We start from the raw sequence: 17819 nt of genomic DNA on the forward strand, positions 1-17819 counted from the left end.
AAGGTTTGTTTCTTGCTCTGTGATGTTTGAGGTCGTTAGAAGATTAATTTACATGTTGCTGTATTATTGATTTATATTTATTCAGCTGTCTGAAAACAAACCAGTGTAGAGTCACACACAACACCACACTAATGTTTCCTCACAACATGAACAGAGCTCAAACCACTTCACTTTGGAGCTTTACCGAATGGACAAACTTTGACAGAAAAATGATTTGAAGTTTAAACAGCTCACAAGACTTTGGACTTTGTGTGTGCTGGGCTGCAGCTGGATGACTCCATCTAGTGGAGTGATAGTAGAAGTAGAGCAGCTGCTGTGTGACTGCATTCAGCTGACACTGATATGAAAGAGAAAATAACAGCAGCTGATCTTTTGACAGGAGAAATGATGTAAAGGAGGATTTGAGTTGATGTGCAGATGAATGATGTGTGTTTCCTCTCCAGATGAAAGTGTGTGTGAGTTGAGCAGCATGAATGGGTGTGAGGACAGAGAGGAGGGAGTCCCTCCCTCTAAAACCACTCTGTGTGGGGAACATGACAGCCAGACCAAAGCTCAGAGGTGAGATGAGGATCTCTAACTGTCCATGACTCTTCTCCATGTCACAGCTCAGCACTCAAACCTCTCTGTGCGTGTTGTGTTCATAATGAATTCATGTGTCCATCAGGATCCATCAGAGACCAGACTCTGCTGGACCTGGACCTGGACCTGGACCTGGACCTGAACCCAGCTGTGTGTCCTTAAAGAGCGACAGGTCAAATGATCGATTCATTAATTTTAAAGTCCATCAGCCCTCTGCTGCAGAGAGGTGAGCTCTTAATAACATTATAATTTTACTGATTCATGTTTTCACTGTTATTTATCCAGAGAAGTTCTTTTTAAACACTATGTTTATTTTTAGCATCACTCTTCTTCTTCTTCTTCTTCTTCTTCTTCTTCTTCTTCTTCTTCTTCTCTGGTGTTTGATCCAATATTATCCTTTTTGTACTGAAGGTGTTTGCACACCAAGTCTGAACTCACTGATTGAAATACTTTTCTTGTTGATAGCTGGTAGTTTCTCCAGAAGCTACTGTGGCTGGAAGGTAAAAAATCCTCTTTGTCTGTTTGTCCTTCAGGATCCATCAGAGACCAGACTCACCTGCACCCAGCTGTGTGTCCTTCAAAAGTGACCGGTCAATGCCTGAACCTATTTCATTTAAAGCTGGACAACAGTAAGCTGAATATAACATTGATGTTTTAACTACTATTGTGTCACAAACCTGAGAAGGTGAGAGCTTTTGTCTCAGAGTGTGAGGTTGTTTTGTAGAAGCAGTAAGTTGTCTGTTTGTTACCTGGCAGTACTGAGCAGTAACTGTAGACTCAGAGTCAAAGATCCCTGAGGAGGGAGTGGATCATCACTCCCCAATCTCTGTGCTGACACTGAGAATTTTCAATGTGATGAGAAGGAGTTTGAACTGGAGTCGATGACCTAAAAGCTGCAGAGAGCCGCAGACCAGACGGTGGATTCTCAGTGGGATCAGCTGTACTAACAACACTTGGTTATCAGAGGGAATGATCTGATTCAGTGTTCTTATAAAACATGAGCTGAATGATGATTGACCTTGTGTCTGTCTCTGTGTGGACAGTGTCTGTCTCTGTGTGGACAGTGTCTCTGTGTGGACAGTGTCTGTCTCTGTGTGGACAGTGTCTGTCTCTGTGTGGACAGTGTGTGTCTCTGTGTGGACAGTGTGTGTCTCTGTGTGGACAGTGTCTCTGTGTGGACAGTGTCTGTCTCTGTGTGGACAGTGTCTCTGTGTGGACAGTGTCTGTCTCTGTGTGGACAGTGTCTGTCTCTGTGTGGACAGTGTCTGTCTCTGTGTGGACAGTGTTTGTCTCTGTGTGGACAGTGTTTGTCTCTGTGTGGACAGTGTGTGTCTCTGTGTGGACAGTGTCTCTGTGTGGACAGTGTGTGTCTCTGTGTGGACAGTGTGTGTCTCTGTGTGGACAGTGTCTCTGTGTGGACAGACATAATGTGAGCTGATTGTTGATGGTTCCTCCACAGAGTGGACCAGGAGAGCTCAGAGGTTCCCAGTGGTCAGTCTGCCCAGCAGCATCAAACACACCTGGACTCCATATTTATGGTCTGTACATGTACAACAACTACTTTGACATCTATTCTGTTCACAATCATCTCCATGCTGCACTTTTTACACCAGTGGATTGTCAGTGTGTCCAACATGGATCTGATGTTTGAGTGTGTCATTCATATAATATTCTGTTCCAGCTGCTGGAGGAGAACATCCTCACTTTTGTGAAGAAGGAGCTGAAGAAGATCCAGAAGGTTCTGAGTCCAGATTACCCAGAATGCTTCGAGAGTCAGAGGGAGGATGAGGAGGTGTTGGAGGGTGAGGATGAAGAGCAGAGGAGGAGCAGCAGAGAGGCATTTCTGAAGATCACACTGCACTTCCTGAGGAGAATGAAGCAGGAGGAGCTGGCTGACTGTCTGCAGAGCAGTAAGAGGATTTCTATAAAGACTGAACAGAATGGAAAGAGGAAATGGAGGAAACATGGGAGGAGTTTACATTTACAAATTCTGCAGACACACTTCAATGTTTCAATTCTCTGATTTTCTGTAGGATCCACTCACTGATATCATTTGTTGTTTGTTTATTCAGGAACTTTTGCCCCAGTCTGTCAGCGTAAACTCAAATCTAACCTGCAGGAGAAGTTCCAGTGTGTGTTTGAGGGGATCGCTAAAGCAGGAAACCCAACCCTTCTGAATCAGATCTACACAGAGCTCTACATCACAGAGGGAGGGACTGCAGAGGTCAATGATGAACATGAGGTCAGACAGATTGAAACAGCATCCAGGAAAGCAGACAGACCAGAAACAACCATCAGACAAGAAGACGTCTTTAAAGCCTCACCTGGAAGAGATGAACCAATCAGAACAGTGATGACAAAGGAGTGGCTGGCATTGGGAAAACAGTCTTAACACAGAAGTTCACTCTGGACTGGGCTGAAGACAAAGCCAACCAGGACATACAGTTGACATTTCCATTCACTTTCAGAGAGCTGAATGTGCTGAAAGAGAAAAAGTACAGCTTGGTGGAACTTGTTCATCACTTCTTTACTGAAACCAAAGAAGCAGGAATCTGCAGGTTTGAAGAGTTCCAGGTTGTGTTCATCTTTGACGGTCTGGATGAGTGTCGACTTCCTCTGGACTTCCGCAACAATGAGATCCTGACTGATGTTACAGAGTCCACCTCAGTGGATGTGCTGCTGACAAACCTCATCAGGGGGAAACTGCTTCCCTCTGCTCGCCTCTGGATAACCACACGACCTGCAGCAGCCAATCAGATCCCTCCTGACTGTGTTGACATGGTGACAGAGGTCAGAGGGTTCACTGACCCACAGAAGGAGGAGTACTTCAGGAAGAGATTCAGAGATGAGGAGCAGGCCAGCAGAATCATCTCCCACATCAAGACATCACGAAGCCTCCACATCATGTGCCACATCCCAGTCTTCTGCTGGATCACTGCTACAGTTCTGGAGGATGTGATGAAGAGCAGAGAGGAAGGAGAGCTGCCCAAGACCCTGACTGAGATGTACATCCACTTCCTGGTGGTTCAGACCAAAGTGAAGAACATCAAGTATGATGGAAGAGCTGAGACAGATCATCACTGGAGTCCAGAGAGCAGGACGATGATTGAGTCTCTGGGAAAACTGGCTTTTGATCAGCTGCAGAAAGGCAACCTGATCTTCTATGAATCAGACCTGACAGAGTGTGGCATCGATATCAGAGCAGCCTCAGTGTACTCAGGAGTGTTCACACAGATCTTTAAAGAGGAGAGAGGACTGTACCAGGACAAGGTGTTCTGCTTCGTCCATCTGAGTGTTCAGGAGTTTCTGGCTGCTCTTCATGTCCATCTGTCCTTCATCAACTCTGGAGTCAATCTGATGGAAGAACAACAAACAACATCCTGGTGGTCTAAAGTCTTCAGAGACAAACCTAAACTCACACATCTCCACCAGAGTGCTGTGGACAAGGCCTTACAGAGTCCAAATGGACACCTGGACTTGTTCCTCCGCTTCCTCCTGGGTCTCTCACTGCAGACCAATCAGAAACGCCTACGAGGTCTGCTGAGACAGACAGGAATTAGCTCACAGACCAATCAGGAAACAGTCCAGTACATCAAGAAGAAGATCAACCAGGATCTGTCTGCAGAGAGAAGCATCAACCTGTTCCACTGTCTGAATGAACTGAATGATCGTTCTCTAGTGGAGGAGATCCAACAGTCCCTGAGATCAGGACGTCTCTCCACAGATGAACTGTCTCCTGCTCAGTGGTCAGCTCTGGTCTTCATCTTACTGTCATCAGAAGAAGATCTGGACGTGTTTGACCTGAAGAAATACTCTGCTTCAGAGGAGGCTCTTCTGAGGCTGCTGCCAGTGGTCAAAGCCTCCAACAAAGCTCTGTAAGTGTGTAGAGATTCTGTTAATTTCATGGTGCTTTAAATGTGCTGCTGACTGATTCAATTCTGTTCATTATTTCCTCTCCAGACTGAGTGGCTGTAACCTCTCAGAGAGAAGCTGTGAAGCTCTGTCCTCAGTTCTCAGCTCCCAGTCCTCCAGTCTGAGACACCTGGACCTGAGTAACAACAACCTGCAGGATTCAGGAGTGAAGCTTCTTTCTGTTGGACTGCAGAGTCCACACTGTGCTCTGGAAACTCTCAGGTCAGGATTCATTAACCCATTAAAGAGCTTTTAAATCTGATTTACATCAGTGGATAAACAGCTAACCTGTGTTGTGTCTGCTGATATGATCTGTCAAAGGACCTTTCACTAAACTTCATCAGTAGTTTCTAGACTCAGAAAATTGTTTTCCACAAAGTCTTTTATCATTTCCTTTTGTTTTTGAATTATTAAATAACACAGATGATTTGAAAGATTTATTGTAAATCCAAATCTGGACCGGGGCGGCTGTGGTTCAGGAGGTAGAGCGGGTCGTCCACTGATAACAGGGTTGGTGGTTCCATCCCCACCTCCTCTGCCATCACTGTGTCAGTGTGTGAATAAGCAGTAAACACTGTGTAAAGCACTTTGGATAGAAGCGCTGTATAAATGTCACCATGTTACAATGTTTGGAGCAAAATGTACCTGAACAATAAACAAACATACAGCCAAGTGTTCACAGGAGGGTTCTTCAAGCTCTGGTTTAATGACAGACTCAAGCTATTTTGTAGTCAGTGTGAGATTGTTGGAATTGTTTAGGAGCTGGGTGTGGGATGTTAGCCACTGCTGCTGTGTTAGCTCGTGCTTACTTGGCAGAGAGAGCATTAGGAGAGCAGCTCACGGACATGGTCCTTCGCACAGCTTCAGACGGCAGCAGCAACTACTTAGAAGTCAAGCAAAAAAGAAAAATCCTGCTTAACATGATAAACATGAATAATAAACTTGATCCTGTCAGCAGGCATAGTGAGCATGTTAGCATTATGGGATTATTATGTAGCTCAAAGCACCTCTGTGTCTAAGTCCATCCTCACAGAGCTGCTAGCATGACTGTAGACTCTTTAACATTCAGATCACAATGACATGGTTACAGTTAAGTCTCTGATTCAGTCATTGTATTGATCAGTTATTGATTTGGAGACAGTTTCTTCTTGTGTTTGAGTGACACAGCAGGACCCTCAGATGATCTGCCATGTGTGTTGTTTTGTGTGTTTTCAGTGTGTCAGGCTGTCTGATCACAGAGGAAGGCTGTGCTTCTCTGGCCTCAGCTCTGAGCTCCAACCCCTCCCATCTGAGAGAGCTGGACCTGAGCTACAATCATCCAGGAGACTCAGGAGTGACGCTGCTGTCAGCTGGACTGAAGGATCCACACTGGAGACTGGACACTCTCAGGTATGAACACTGGTGGAACATAAAAAGGAGATATTTGTGTAGGAGGTCTCCAAGGAGAACATCTCCAGGAACAAACATGATAATTGCCTGTTGGTAATAATTGATGCAGTTTGGACAGATCTCTGCATGTTGAAGGAACTCAGACGCTACATTCAAGTGTGTTATCAACCTTGTGGACTGTTCCTTTATCAGTGTATAACAATATGTGTATGAGAGTGATGTAATGTCCATGTGTGCATGCTGAAAGAGGAAGTGCTGCTCTGACCCCCCTCCTTCTTTCAGGGTGGAGCCTGGTGGAGTCCGATGGTTGAGACCAGGTGTGAGGAAGTGTAAGTGTGTTTTTAATTGATTCATGAAAACAAAGCATCTTCAAACTGTGTCAGCTTTTCTAACAAACTGTACTGCATGTTGCAACTTTGAGGTGTTTTTATACGATGAAATTGCGGGGGCAAGTGAATATTACAAACTAGTTGTGATGCTGTCTTGGATTAGGAGCCTGTTGTTATGAGCATTCAGTGTATCTGACAGAATTAGGATTTGTTTTTGATGGTGGGGGGAAGGGTGGGGGCTGACAGCTGTTGCTGCCATTGGACGCAGCTTTGAAGGACCGTCTCAGTGAGTCGCTCTCCTCCTGCTGTCTCTGCTCAGTTAGCACGAGCTAACACAGCAGCAGCGACTAACATCTGACACCGAGCCGTTAAACTGTCCTAATGAGCTCACACTGACACCAAAACGTCTCCAGTCTGTCATTAAACCCGTTAAAGGGATATTCAGCTGATTTCCAACCAGTTTTGTATCATAACAATGTGGGTAGTTTGTGTCAGTGAACTGTGGTAAACTTCCCTCCATCTGAGCAGCGCCCAGATCTCCCTGCTCATCTCTCAGCTCACATCTTTATTCTCTGGCTCTCAGGCTGTTGCTCCAACTACAGATTGTGCTTCAACATTTCCATGAGCTCACTCACTGATCGAGAGAGAGCCCCCTGAGTGAAAGCAAACAGTTTGAGCAGAAGCAGAGCAAATCTAAGTGCCAGCAGGGGCTGTTTGAGTTTTGAGGGAGAGAAAAAACAAAACCTGAATCAATGAATTTTGCTCTCAAATTAAAGACCATGTTGTTGATTAAAGATAGAAATAAAGCTCCATGGCTGGCCACCATCATGTGCCAAAACAGACAAGCTAACATCACATCACCCACCAGTGGGAGTGTTTATTGGTCAAATGCAGTGCAGTGCATTCTGGTAGTTGTAGGTTTTCTTCCTTTTGAGCAAAAGCAAATCCCACAGTCCTTTTCCTCTGTTGTCTCTGGTCATGTAGCACCAAGTTTACCTCCACCTCAACCTGCGATATCCACGGATTATCATTAAACAGCCACCTGCTCCGCCTCAACCTGCGATATCCACGGATTTATCATTCAACGGCCACCTGCTCCGCCTCAACCTGCGATATCCACGGATTTATCATGAAACGGCCACCTGCTCCGCCTCAACCTGCGATATCCACAGATTTATCATGAAACGGCCACCTGCTCCGCCTCAACCTGCGATATCCACGGATTTATCGTGAAACGGCCTCCTGCTCCGCCTCAACCTGTGATATCCACGGATTATCATTCAACGGCCACCTGCTCCGCCTCAACCTGTGATATCCACGGATTATCATTCAACGGCCACCTGCTCCGCCTCAACCTGCGATATCCACGGATTTATCATCAAACGGCCACCTGCTCCGCCTCAACCTGCGATATCCACGGATTTATCATCAAACGGCCACCTGCTCCGCCTCAACCTGCGATATCCACGGATTTGGCTCATTCAGTTTTAATTATTAATTAATAATGTAATAGGGTACGGGCGGATTAAAACCAGCGGACCTCTGTGTTATACTTTCCTAAACTATAGGCTTTATTGTGTGTAGAACCACTTTCTACAGGCGACAGCTGGCTTAATTCGCCAATAATGCGCTGAGAAAAATGTTTGAAGTCCACAAAAAGTAATTTATTACAAAAAAGGTCACCAAAACAGGTTTCAAAATTCAAATGATACTTTGTTCAAAGGAAATCTTCAATATGACACCTTATCTTTGGTTACTTTTCTGTCAAACATGTTTTTAAAGATGTGCACTCCACAGACAGAAAGTACTGCACGCAGTGAGGTTTTTGAGCGCGCTCGGCTTTCAGTTATAACTGACAGGACTGCAAATATAACACAAACACTTAAGATGTCATACTTTAAAACAAACTCTCAATTCCCCGGTCCTTAACTAACCTCCACCCTACCCCCGGAACTTCTCCACCTATGCTGGCTGTCTTCGCCCAACATAACATACACAACATAAACATTCTAAATGGGTCTCTTTGTATTTCCTGTTTGAATGCATGTTAATGCAGAAGCTGACAGGAAGTAAACAGGGACCAAAGTCGTTGCCCTAGCAACAGAATAGCAATGAAACGGTCCATATATACTGTACATATATATGTATATTTATTTATGTATATATATATATATATATATATATATATATGTATATAAATATAAATATAAATATATATATATATATATATATGTATATATATATAAAATCATATATTTTTATATATATATATATATATATATGTATGTGTGTACATATATATATATATATATATATATATGTATGTGTGTATGTATATATATATATATATATATATATATATATATATATATATATATATATATACACATATATATATATATAGATACATATAGATATTACACAGCTCTATTAAATGCTGTATTCTGATTTATCAGTTGCGGCATTCAGAGGTCTGATATTACTGTGTAGTGACCGTTGCTATGTAGCCCAAGGAGATTCAGCCATTGCCAGCAGTTGTTTTTTTTCTCTCCTCCCGATTTAATTTATAAATCAATAAAAATCATATAATTAATCAATATTCTGTCTCAAATTACTTATTTAACTAATAATTAGCCGTGTAATAAGCGGGATAATGTATAGCTAATGAGCCGGTGAATACTGGGAAAACAACTCCCTTCAGGGGAATACAACCCGTCCGCTCCGTTTCTATCTATCTATCTATCTATTTTCTTTCCTTGTTCAGGCACTATTTTTAACACTTCTACAACAGATCATTTGTTAGCCTATAATAATAGGATACTTGCAGCTTTATATCAAGGGGAACAAATTGTTATATTATTTATCATACCTTCTTATTTCCACAGCAGTTGGGGTGCTGTGTGCTGCCTGTTCCTGCCACAAGGTGGAGTCTGGGGTTTGTGAGTCAGTGCCATAATACCAGACTGTATAGAGATTTCATTTTTATTTTGAATAAAAATTAAATCTCACGTTTCCAGAGGATGGTTTCACTTCAGATTGATAGTAGACCACCTCAGAATGTCACACACTAAATTTCATTTCATTCTGATGTAGAATTTCAAAATAAGAGCCTTCTTAAAAAGTCAAATATGAGAAAACACCTCATATTTGACTTTTCATATTTTAAAAGAGCTATTTTCTAGAAAATGCAGTTGCATTAATTCCACTGCCACTGTAGCTGCTCTATAATGAAGCCCGCTCTTCAACTTCTCCTTCCTCTAGAGTTCCTCCAGACATTTCCCCACTACTTTCTGTTGAACATAGCCTATCTCACCAGAAAATGCTGGCAGCCGGGATATCTTGTCATTATTGTGTAACTGTTTTTTTCCCTCCAATTTTATTTTAATTCATGAACATGAATGTAAATATATAAAAACAAATATACAAAGTCGTGAGTACATTCAAGTTATAGAGAGGATTTTAAGGCTTCATAAACATTCAAAGTCCTGATGGCTTTCATATTGGTCAGTTCATCTTTTAACTGGTGTATATTGGGTTTCCTTTCTGTCCACTTGCTTTTGTGGATATGAAACTTTCCATCTAAAATATGATGGTTTAAAAATAAAAGGTGTCGTCTGTCCATATTGTTTTTCTCTAAATAAAAAGTAATGTCCTTTTTCTATAAAACAGAGAGAAGGAACAATATAACCCTGTCTGCAGGGACGAACAGGCCGCATGATAGGGTCAAACGCATCATGTGCATAATTAACCACAAAACAAGCAAATACTTCATCTTAATGACATATAACACTCATTATGCTTCAGCTGAATCCTCTAAGCAAATGACCATGTTGAATTGAAATTAGTTTATCATGTTAAATGTCCACAATTGTGTGAAATTGCTCCAATGCGTTAACCAATCTTTGTGCATAATCACACAGCCTGATATGCCCTGCAAACACAGTGGGACTATTTTCTGAAAGCACAGAGCAAAGAAATGTCTTTTTTTCTCCCCTGGTCTGCTGTCAGCAGCAGCGGGGATTTCAGCGCCACAGACAGCGCACGTACAAAGACCTGACAAGCGTCTTCTTTAAATGTGTTTGCTGCTAGAGAAATTATACATAATAAATGAAGACAGTGACATTTTCAATAAAAAACAACGAGTTGAACGCTCATTTCAAGCTTTTGTAGTACAACGAATTTCAGAATTGAGAGCGGGCGGCAGTGTTTGATGCAGGAAACTCGATATGGACTTGAAAATCAATTTTGGAGTGGAGGGCTGTCCCCTGTTGGAACATTGTGTGCGCACAGCCCTTCACCACCTGGATCCTAAAATAAACACCTGTTTTAATACATAATCATGCTTCCGTGATGCGCCATTCAAATAACAAGAATTGCAGTTTAATACTCTTAATTATAACAGCCAGCTTATTGAAAAATGTCGGGTTGAAATCGGGCTCGGGTCCATAATTACAGTTAATTGGACGGGCTGGGCCTGAACAGCTGTTTTCATAAACAGTCAAATTCACAAAAGGGCAAAATGCGTAAAAAAAAAAATGTTTATGAAAACACAACTATTGATTAAAAACATACAGATGGAGGTTTGCAGCATTTAGGATCCAATTCAATAATAGGCTATATATTCACAATTAGGCTGTTGTAGCCTATATATTATCTTAGTTAAATATTTTTAAACCACAGCCAGACATCGAGGGTGGTCAGGAGCTCTGATTTGTGAGGGTAAAATAAAGATTAAAAAAACATGCGTGTGTATATGCAGGCGTACGTCTGCAGAGACTTGATTCATTCATTCCACTCTTGCGAAGCACACACACACACACACACACGCCTGCCTGCACGTGTAAACTATGGAGACAGACAGTTTGCCAAAGTAATTTGACGTGTTCAGGTGTTAATGATGTGTACATGCACTGTGTGTGGGGGGGATTCACACGCACACGCAGGTGTAGTGTATGTGTAGCGTTTGTAACTCGCTGTGCACGTGTACTGAAAAGATGTGTGAGCGCGTCATGTGAGTGGAGCGCACAACGCCTGCGTGTCATGTAGCGGGCGTGTGTGTAACACTCGTGTCTCCATAGTAACCCTATGTAAAATGTAGGCGTGTGCTCACGCGGTTTGATTAGATCTGATGTGTCCTAAGTAGGCGCAAGTGACGTGTTGTAGTGTGGTTGGGTGAAACGTTTGACCCCTCATAGTGTCTGTGTGTGTGTGTGTGTGTGTGTGTGTGTCTGTGAGTGTGTGTCCATGTGTGTGTGTGAGTGAGTGAGTGAGTGAGTAAGTGAGTGTGTCTGTGTGTGTGTGTGTGTGTGTGTGTGTGAGTGAGTGAGTAAGTGAGTGAGTGAGTGAGTGTGAGAGTGAGTGTGTGTCTGTGCGCGTCTGTGTGTGTGTGTGTGTGTGTGTGTTTGTGGCGGGTTTTTCATTGTTTTTATTTAGTGAAGCACTTTGTTGAATTTTTAATGTGTGTAAAGTGTGATATAAATAAAGTTTGATTTGATTTGAATAACAGTTGGGTAAGGTTAGCTGTGTGATGCTAACAGTTAGCCTGTCACTGTGTGTGTGACTGTGTCCGAGGCGTGGAGCTCACACTCCTGCAGCAGGAGTCTCATGATAACAGAGAGACAGAATCAATACGCTGCACGCAGCTCCACAATGAAATGAGATCTGACCTGTTTATAAAAAGTCACATTTGTGGTAAAGTTGTGGTGATTGGATGAATTTGAGTTCAGTGTTGTGATGGCAACCTCCTGGAGGAAGTGATCAATGAACAGATGATAGATGAATAACTGCAGCTGTATTGTGTCTTCTTCTCTCCATCAGATTCCTGTGAACTCACCATCGACACAAACACAGTACACAGAGAGCTCAAACTGTCTGACAACAACAGGAAGGTGACACGTGTGAAGGAGGAGGTTCAGTCATATCCTGATCATCCAGACAGATTTGACATCTGGCCTCAGCTGCTGTGTAGAACTGGTTTGACTGGTCGCTGTTACTGGGAGGTCGAGTGGAGAAGACGGGTTTATATATCAGTGAGTTACAGAGGAATCAGGAGGAGAGGAGACAGAACAGACTGTGGGTTTGGAATGAATCATCAGTCCTGGAGTCTGAGCTGCTCTGATGATGATGGTCGTTACTATGTCAGGCACAATAACAGAGGAACAGAGCTCTCCTCCTTCTTCTCCTCCTCCTCCTCCTCCTCCTCCTCCTCCATCTCCTCCTCTGGTAGAGTAGCAGTGTATGTGGACTGTCCTGCTGGCACTCTGTCCTTCTTCAGAGTCTCCTCTGACACACTGATCCACCTCCACACCTTCAACACCACATTCACTGAACCTCTTTATCCTGGGTTTGGGCTCTGGTACAGGTCTTCTGGTTCCTCAGTGTCTCTGTGTTCTCTGTAGGAGTGAGAGTCTCCTCCTGTTAGAGAAACCTTCTCACTGCTGAACACATGAGTTGAGTGTGTACAGGATGTCACACAGCTGATGTTAGTTCTGTCCCACCATGTGTCCCTGGTTAGATTCTGGTGGGGGACCTTTGCTTTATGTCCCACCCCTCTCTGTCTCTCTCTGTGTCCATGTTTGCTGTCTGCAGCCCCGACGTATCTGTAAAGGCAACATGTAAATGATGGATTATCAAATCAATCATTGTTAAGACACTGAACTTCTGAACACATTGTCCCTGACTGTGTGTGAATAAAGACTTTATACTGCTGACTCATCATTGTTTGTTGTGTCTCACTGATGTCAAACTTTACAAACTTCAGACTGACTCTACTTTTTCTACTGAGTCTGATAAAACAAGGTGACCAGCTTCATTTATTTGTTGTTTTACAGCACAATGAAATGTGAGCTGTAGCTCCTTCACACTGCACACACACACACACACACACACACACAAAGCATATCTACACACATTTTCATTCCATAATATATGCAGTTACTTATATAGAAATGATCATTATGGATGGTTTGTTAAATGTGTTTAAAACTCATTTCAGCTCTAAGTTTGACTTTTCTCTGTCTAATGCGTCTTCTCTGTCTTTATGTCTCTCTTGTGTTTTGTGACGGCTCCTCTGCTTGGTGCTCTTTGCTGCTGTGGAGCTTTGTGTCTCCAGGGCTGCAGACCTGTTTGGAGGGTCATCAGCAGCAGGAGTCACACCTGGGCCAGGTATGTGTCTCATGCATATATACCAGAGGCAAGGCAAGGCAAGTTTATTTGTAGAGCACAATTCGTACACAAAGTAATTCAAAGTGCTTTACAGAGCAAGAAAATGCATTAAAATCACAATACAAAATAAAAACATAAATAATCATTATAAAATGAACTTTAAAAGAGAAGAGTGCAGATAAGATCCTTTCAGTCATATGCACAGTGAAATAGAGCTGTTTTGAGCCTAGATTTGAACATTGTCAGAGTAGAGGCCTGTCTCACATCTTCAGAAAGACTGTTCAAGATTTTAGCTGCATAAAACTGGAATCCTGATTCCCCATGTTTAGTCCTGACTCTGGGCACCAGCACGAGGCCGGTCCCTGAGGTCCTCAGAGTCCGAGATGGTTCATATGGCACTAACATGTCAGAGATGTACTTTGGTGCTAGGCCGTGGAGAGACTTGTACACAAGCAGAGCTGCTTTAAATTCTATTCTCTGAGCCACAGGAAGCCAGTGTAGAGACCTGAGCACAGGACTAATGTGCTCGTACTTCCTGGTTCTGATCAGGACCTGAGCAGCAGCATTCTGGATGTACTGCAGCTGTCTTACGGCCCGTTTGGAGAGGCCAGTGAGCAGGCTGTTACAGTAGTCTAACCTACTAGAGACAAATGCATAGATAAGTCTCTCCAAGTCAGGTTTAGACACTATACCTTTGATTTTGGCAATGTTTTTTAGATGGTAAAAAGCTGCTGATGTTATTGATTTGATGTGGCTGTTAAAGTTCAAGTCTGAGTCCATTATTACCCGAGATTTCTACCCTGATTTGTAGGTTTTAGAGAGAGACTGGAGGTGACTGCTGACACTTTCTCTTTGTTTCAGTGGACCAAATACGATGACTTCAGTCTTGTCTGAATTTAGCTGGAGAAAGTTGTTTTGCATCCACACACTGACCTGTTGGATGCAGTGACAGAGTGAATCCACTGGTCCATATTCACCTGCTGTCAGTGAGACATAGATCTGAGTGTCGTCTGCATAATTGTGGTAGGACACATTATTACTTTGTATTAACTGGCCTAAAGGCAGCATGTAGAGATTGAACAGACGGGGTCCCAGGATTGACCCTTGGGGCACCCCACAGGTCAAGGCCATGTGGTCTGAGACACAGTTACCAATTTCAACAAAGTACTTCCTGTCTTCTAGATAGGACTTCAACCAATTTAGGGCAGTGCCAGAGATGCCCACCCAGTCCTCTAGTCTCTGTGAAAGGATCTCATGATCGACAGTGTCAAAAGCAGCACTCAGAGCAGCAGCCAGTCTTTGGGGACGTCTCCTCTCACCACACACCCCTGTGTTGTGACTTCAGTTTTCTTTGGTTTACATTTTCACTCCTCCTCTCCCAACACTACTGACCTCACATATCCCTTTGTCTATCTGCTCCACATGTTTTGATCATTTTGTGGTAAACTTTATCACTTTAGGAGTTTTCCTACTGTTTTTTTCTCCCTGTCTTGGCAGGTAGAGTTGGTAAGGTATGAATAGACAGACAAAACTGAAGTTATTGTTCTTGGCCCCAAACAACTCAGAGACTCTTTATCTGATGACATAGTTTCTCTAGATGGCATTGCTCTGGCCCCTGCCACTACCGTAAGAAACCTCGGAGTAACATTTGATCAAGATTTGTCTTTTAATTCTCATTTAAAGCAAACCTCACGGACTGCATTTTTTCATCTGCGTAATATTGCGAAAATTAGGCCTATCCTGACCCGAAAAGATGCAGAAAAATTGGTCCACGCTTTTGTTACCTCAAGGCTGGATTATTGTAACTCTCTATTATCAGGTAGCTCTAGTAAGTCCTTAAAAACTCTCCAGCTAATTCAGAATGCAGCAGCACGTGTACTAACAGGAACTAAGAAACGCGATCATATCTCTCCTGTTTTAGCTTCTCTGCACTGGCTCCCTGTAAAATCCAGAATTGAATTTAAAATCCTACTGTTAACTTATAAAGCTCTAAATGGTCAAGCTCCATCATATCTTAGAGAGCTCATAGTGCCATATTATCCCACCAGAACACTGCGCTCTGAGAACGCAGGGTTACTCGTGGTCCCTAAAGTCTCCAAAAGTAGATCAGGAGCCAGAGCCTTTAGCTATCAGGCTCCTCTCCTGTGGAATCATCTTCCTGTTACGGTCCGGGAGGCAGACACCGTCTCCACATTTAAGACTAGACTTAAGACTTTCCTCTTTGATAAAGCTTATAGTTAGGGCTGGCTCAGGCTTGTCCTGTACCAGCCCTTAGTTAGGCTGACTTAGGCCTAGTCTGCCGGAGGACCCCTCTATAATACACCGGGCCCCTTCTCTCCTTCTCTCTCTCTCTCTCTCTCGTATCCTATTACTGCATCTAGCTAACCCGGCCATTCTGGATGTCACTAACTCGGCTTCTTCTTCAGAGCCTTTGTGCTCCACTGTCTCTCAGGTTAACTCGTATTGCAGCGGTGCCTGGATAGCGTGACGTGTGTGGTTGTGCTGCTGCCGTGGTCCCGCCAGATGCCTCCTGCTGCTGCTGCCATCATTAGTCATTAGTCATACTTCTTCTGTTATTATACACATATGATTATTGTCACACATGTATACTGCCAGGTATTAATACATACTTTCAACATATTGTACCGCAGTAACCAGAACTATAACTATAATATTATTACTTCCATTAATGTTGTTGTAAGATACTGTCATTACCTGCATATCTCTCTCTCGCTCTCTCTCTCTCTCTCCCTCTCTCTCTCTCTCTCTCTCTCTCTCTCTCCCTGTGTCATATGGATTACTGTTAATTTATCATGTTGATCTGTTCTGTACGACATCTATTGCACGTCTGTCCGTCCTGGAAGAGGGATCCCTCCTCAGTTGCTCTTCCTGAGGTTTCTACCGTTTTTTTTCCCCCGTTAAAGGGGTTTTTTTGGGGAGTTTTTCCTTATCCGCTGTGAGGGTCTTAAGGACAGAGGGATGTCGTATGCTGTAAAGCCCTGTGAGGCAAATTGTGATTTGTGATATTGGGCTTTATAAATAAAATTGATTGATTGATTGATTGAATAAAATATCAGTGGAACTTGACTCTGGTGCATTGGTACCATGTGTCAGTAGCAGAAAGCTCTACAGGGAGACACTTTTGAATGGCTCCTATTCTGCTTTAAGTCATTAGAGGTTGTCAATGTGCTGGTTTTGGTGCTTGCTTTTGTTTCATTCTTATAACATGCACAACATTTGAGCCAAAATCTGCTTGTCAATAAAAAACATTTTCCCAGAAAAACTGTCCCAAGCTGTTGAACCTGAACCCAGATGCATGTCTATGAACAATGATTGGTGTATGGATCGTCATTTAGCCATCAAATATGGACGTCACCCTGCTTATCAAAGGTGAGTGTAGCAATTCCAGCAGTGGATTTCATAATACCAAAATATGTAACAATAAATCATAACTCAAGCACCATTCCCTCTACTTTCTTGTGCCATGTCATTGGCTTCAACACTAACCATGGCTTGTTATTTGAAAAGCTCACTTAGCGGAATTAAAGTTCTACCACTAGGTGGAAAGGGAAATTCAAATGTGAGATCATTCCCTTCTTTTTGCATGTCTTTGAATGCCTTCAACTATGCTGCCACACACTGGAAACAATGACATGCATCTCATCACATGCAGGTTGTATCTCACAAGTCACATATTGGTCCACAAACTATTCAATACTGTTCACAACATTTTTTGTCAATATAAGGAGCATTTTACACCCAGAAGAGTGCATGTGTGTGGGATGGACCACAGGCCTGGAAATTCAAAAATAGTAAAAAATGATAAAGTTATGGGCAGCACGGTGGTGTGGTGGTTAGCACTGTCGCCTCACAGCAAGAGGTTTCCCGGCTCGATCCCGGGTGTGGGAGCCCTTCTGTGCGGAGTTTACATGTTCTCCCCGTGTCAGCGTGGGTTCTCTCCACTCCGGCTTCCTCCCACAGTCCAAAGACATGCAGATTGGGGACTAGGTTAACTGATAACTCTAAATTGTCCGTAGGTGTGAATGTGAGCGTGAGTGGTTGTTTGTCTCTATGTGTCAGCCCTGTGATAGTCTGGCGACCTGTCCAGGGTGAACCCTGCCTCTCACCCAGTGTCAGCTGGGATGGGCTCCAGCCCCCCCGCGACCCTCAAGAGGATGAAGCGGTTAGAAGATGAATGAATGAATGAATGAATGAATGAATGAATGATAAAGTTATTTGCCAATAGGTTTAACTGGTGAAACATTGACTTCTCTCAGACAGACATGGAAGTGATGATCAAATATTGGAGCAGCTCTAACAGGATTTCTCCCCAGGGTACCACATTTCTGAGAATTCAAATGATCAAAATTCCTTTCCATACCTTTCTGTTTAGGGAGACTCTCAGTCACTTCTTTCCTCCTCAGATCAGCAGAAAGAGCAAAACAA

General features: G+C 43.1%; 1 pseudogene; it reads left to right on the forward strand.

The window, feature by feature from the left end:
- LOC125884806 (NLR family CARD domain-containing protein 3-like) overlaps positions 1–17819 on the forward strand; it is a 105756-nt pseudogene that overhangs the window by 27195 nt on the left and 60742 nt on the right.

Source organism: Epinephelus fuscoguttatus, linkage group LG24 (genome assembly GCF_011397635.1).
Source record: "Epinephelus fuscoguttatus linkage group LG24, E.fuscoguttatus.final_Chr_v1".
In the NCBI taxonomy this organism is placed as follows: domain Eukaryota; kingdom Metazoa; phylum Chordata; class Actinopteri; order Perciformes; family Serranidae; genus Epinephelus; species Epinephelus fuscoguttatus.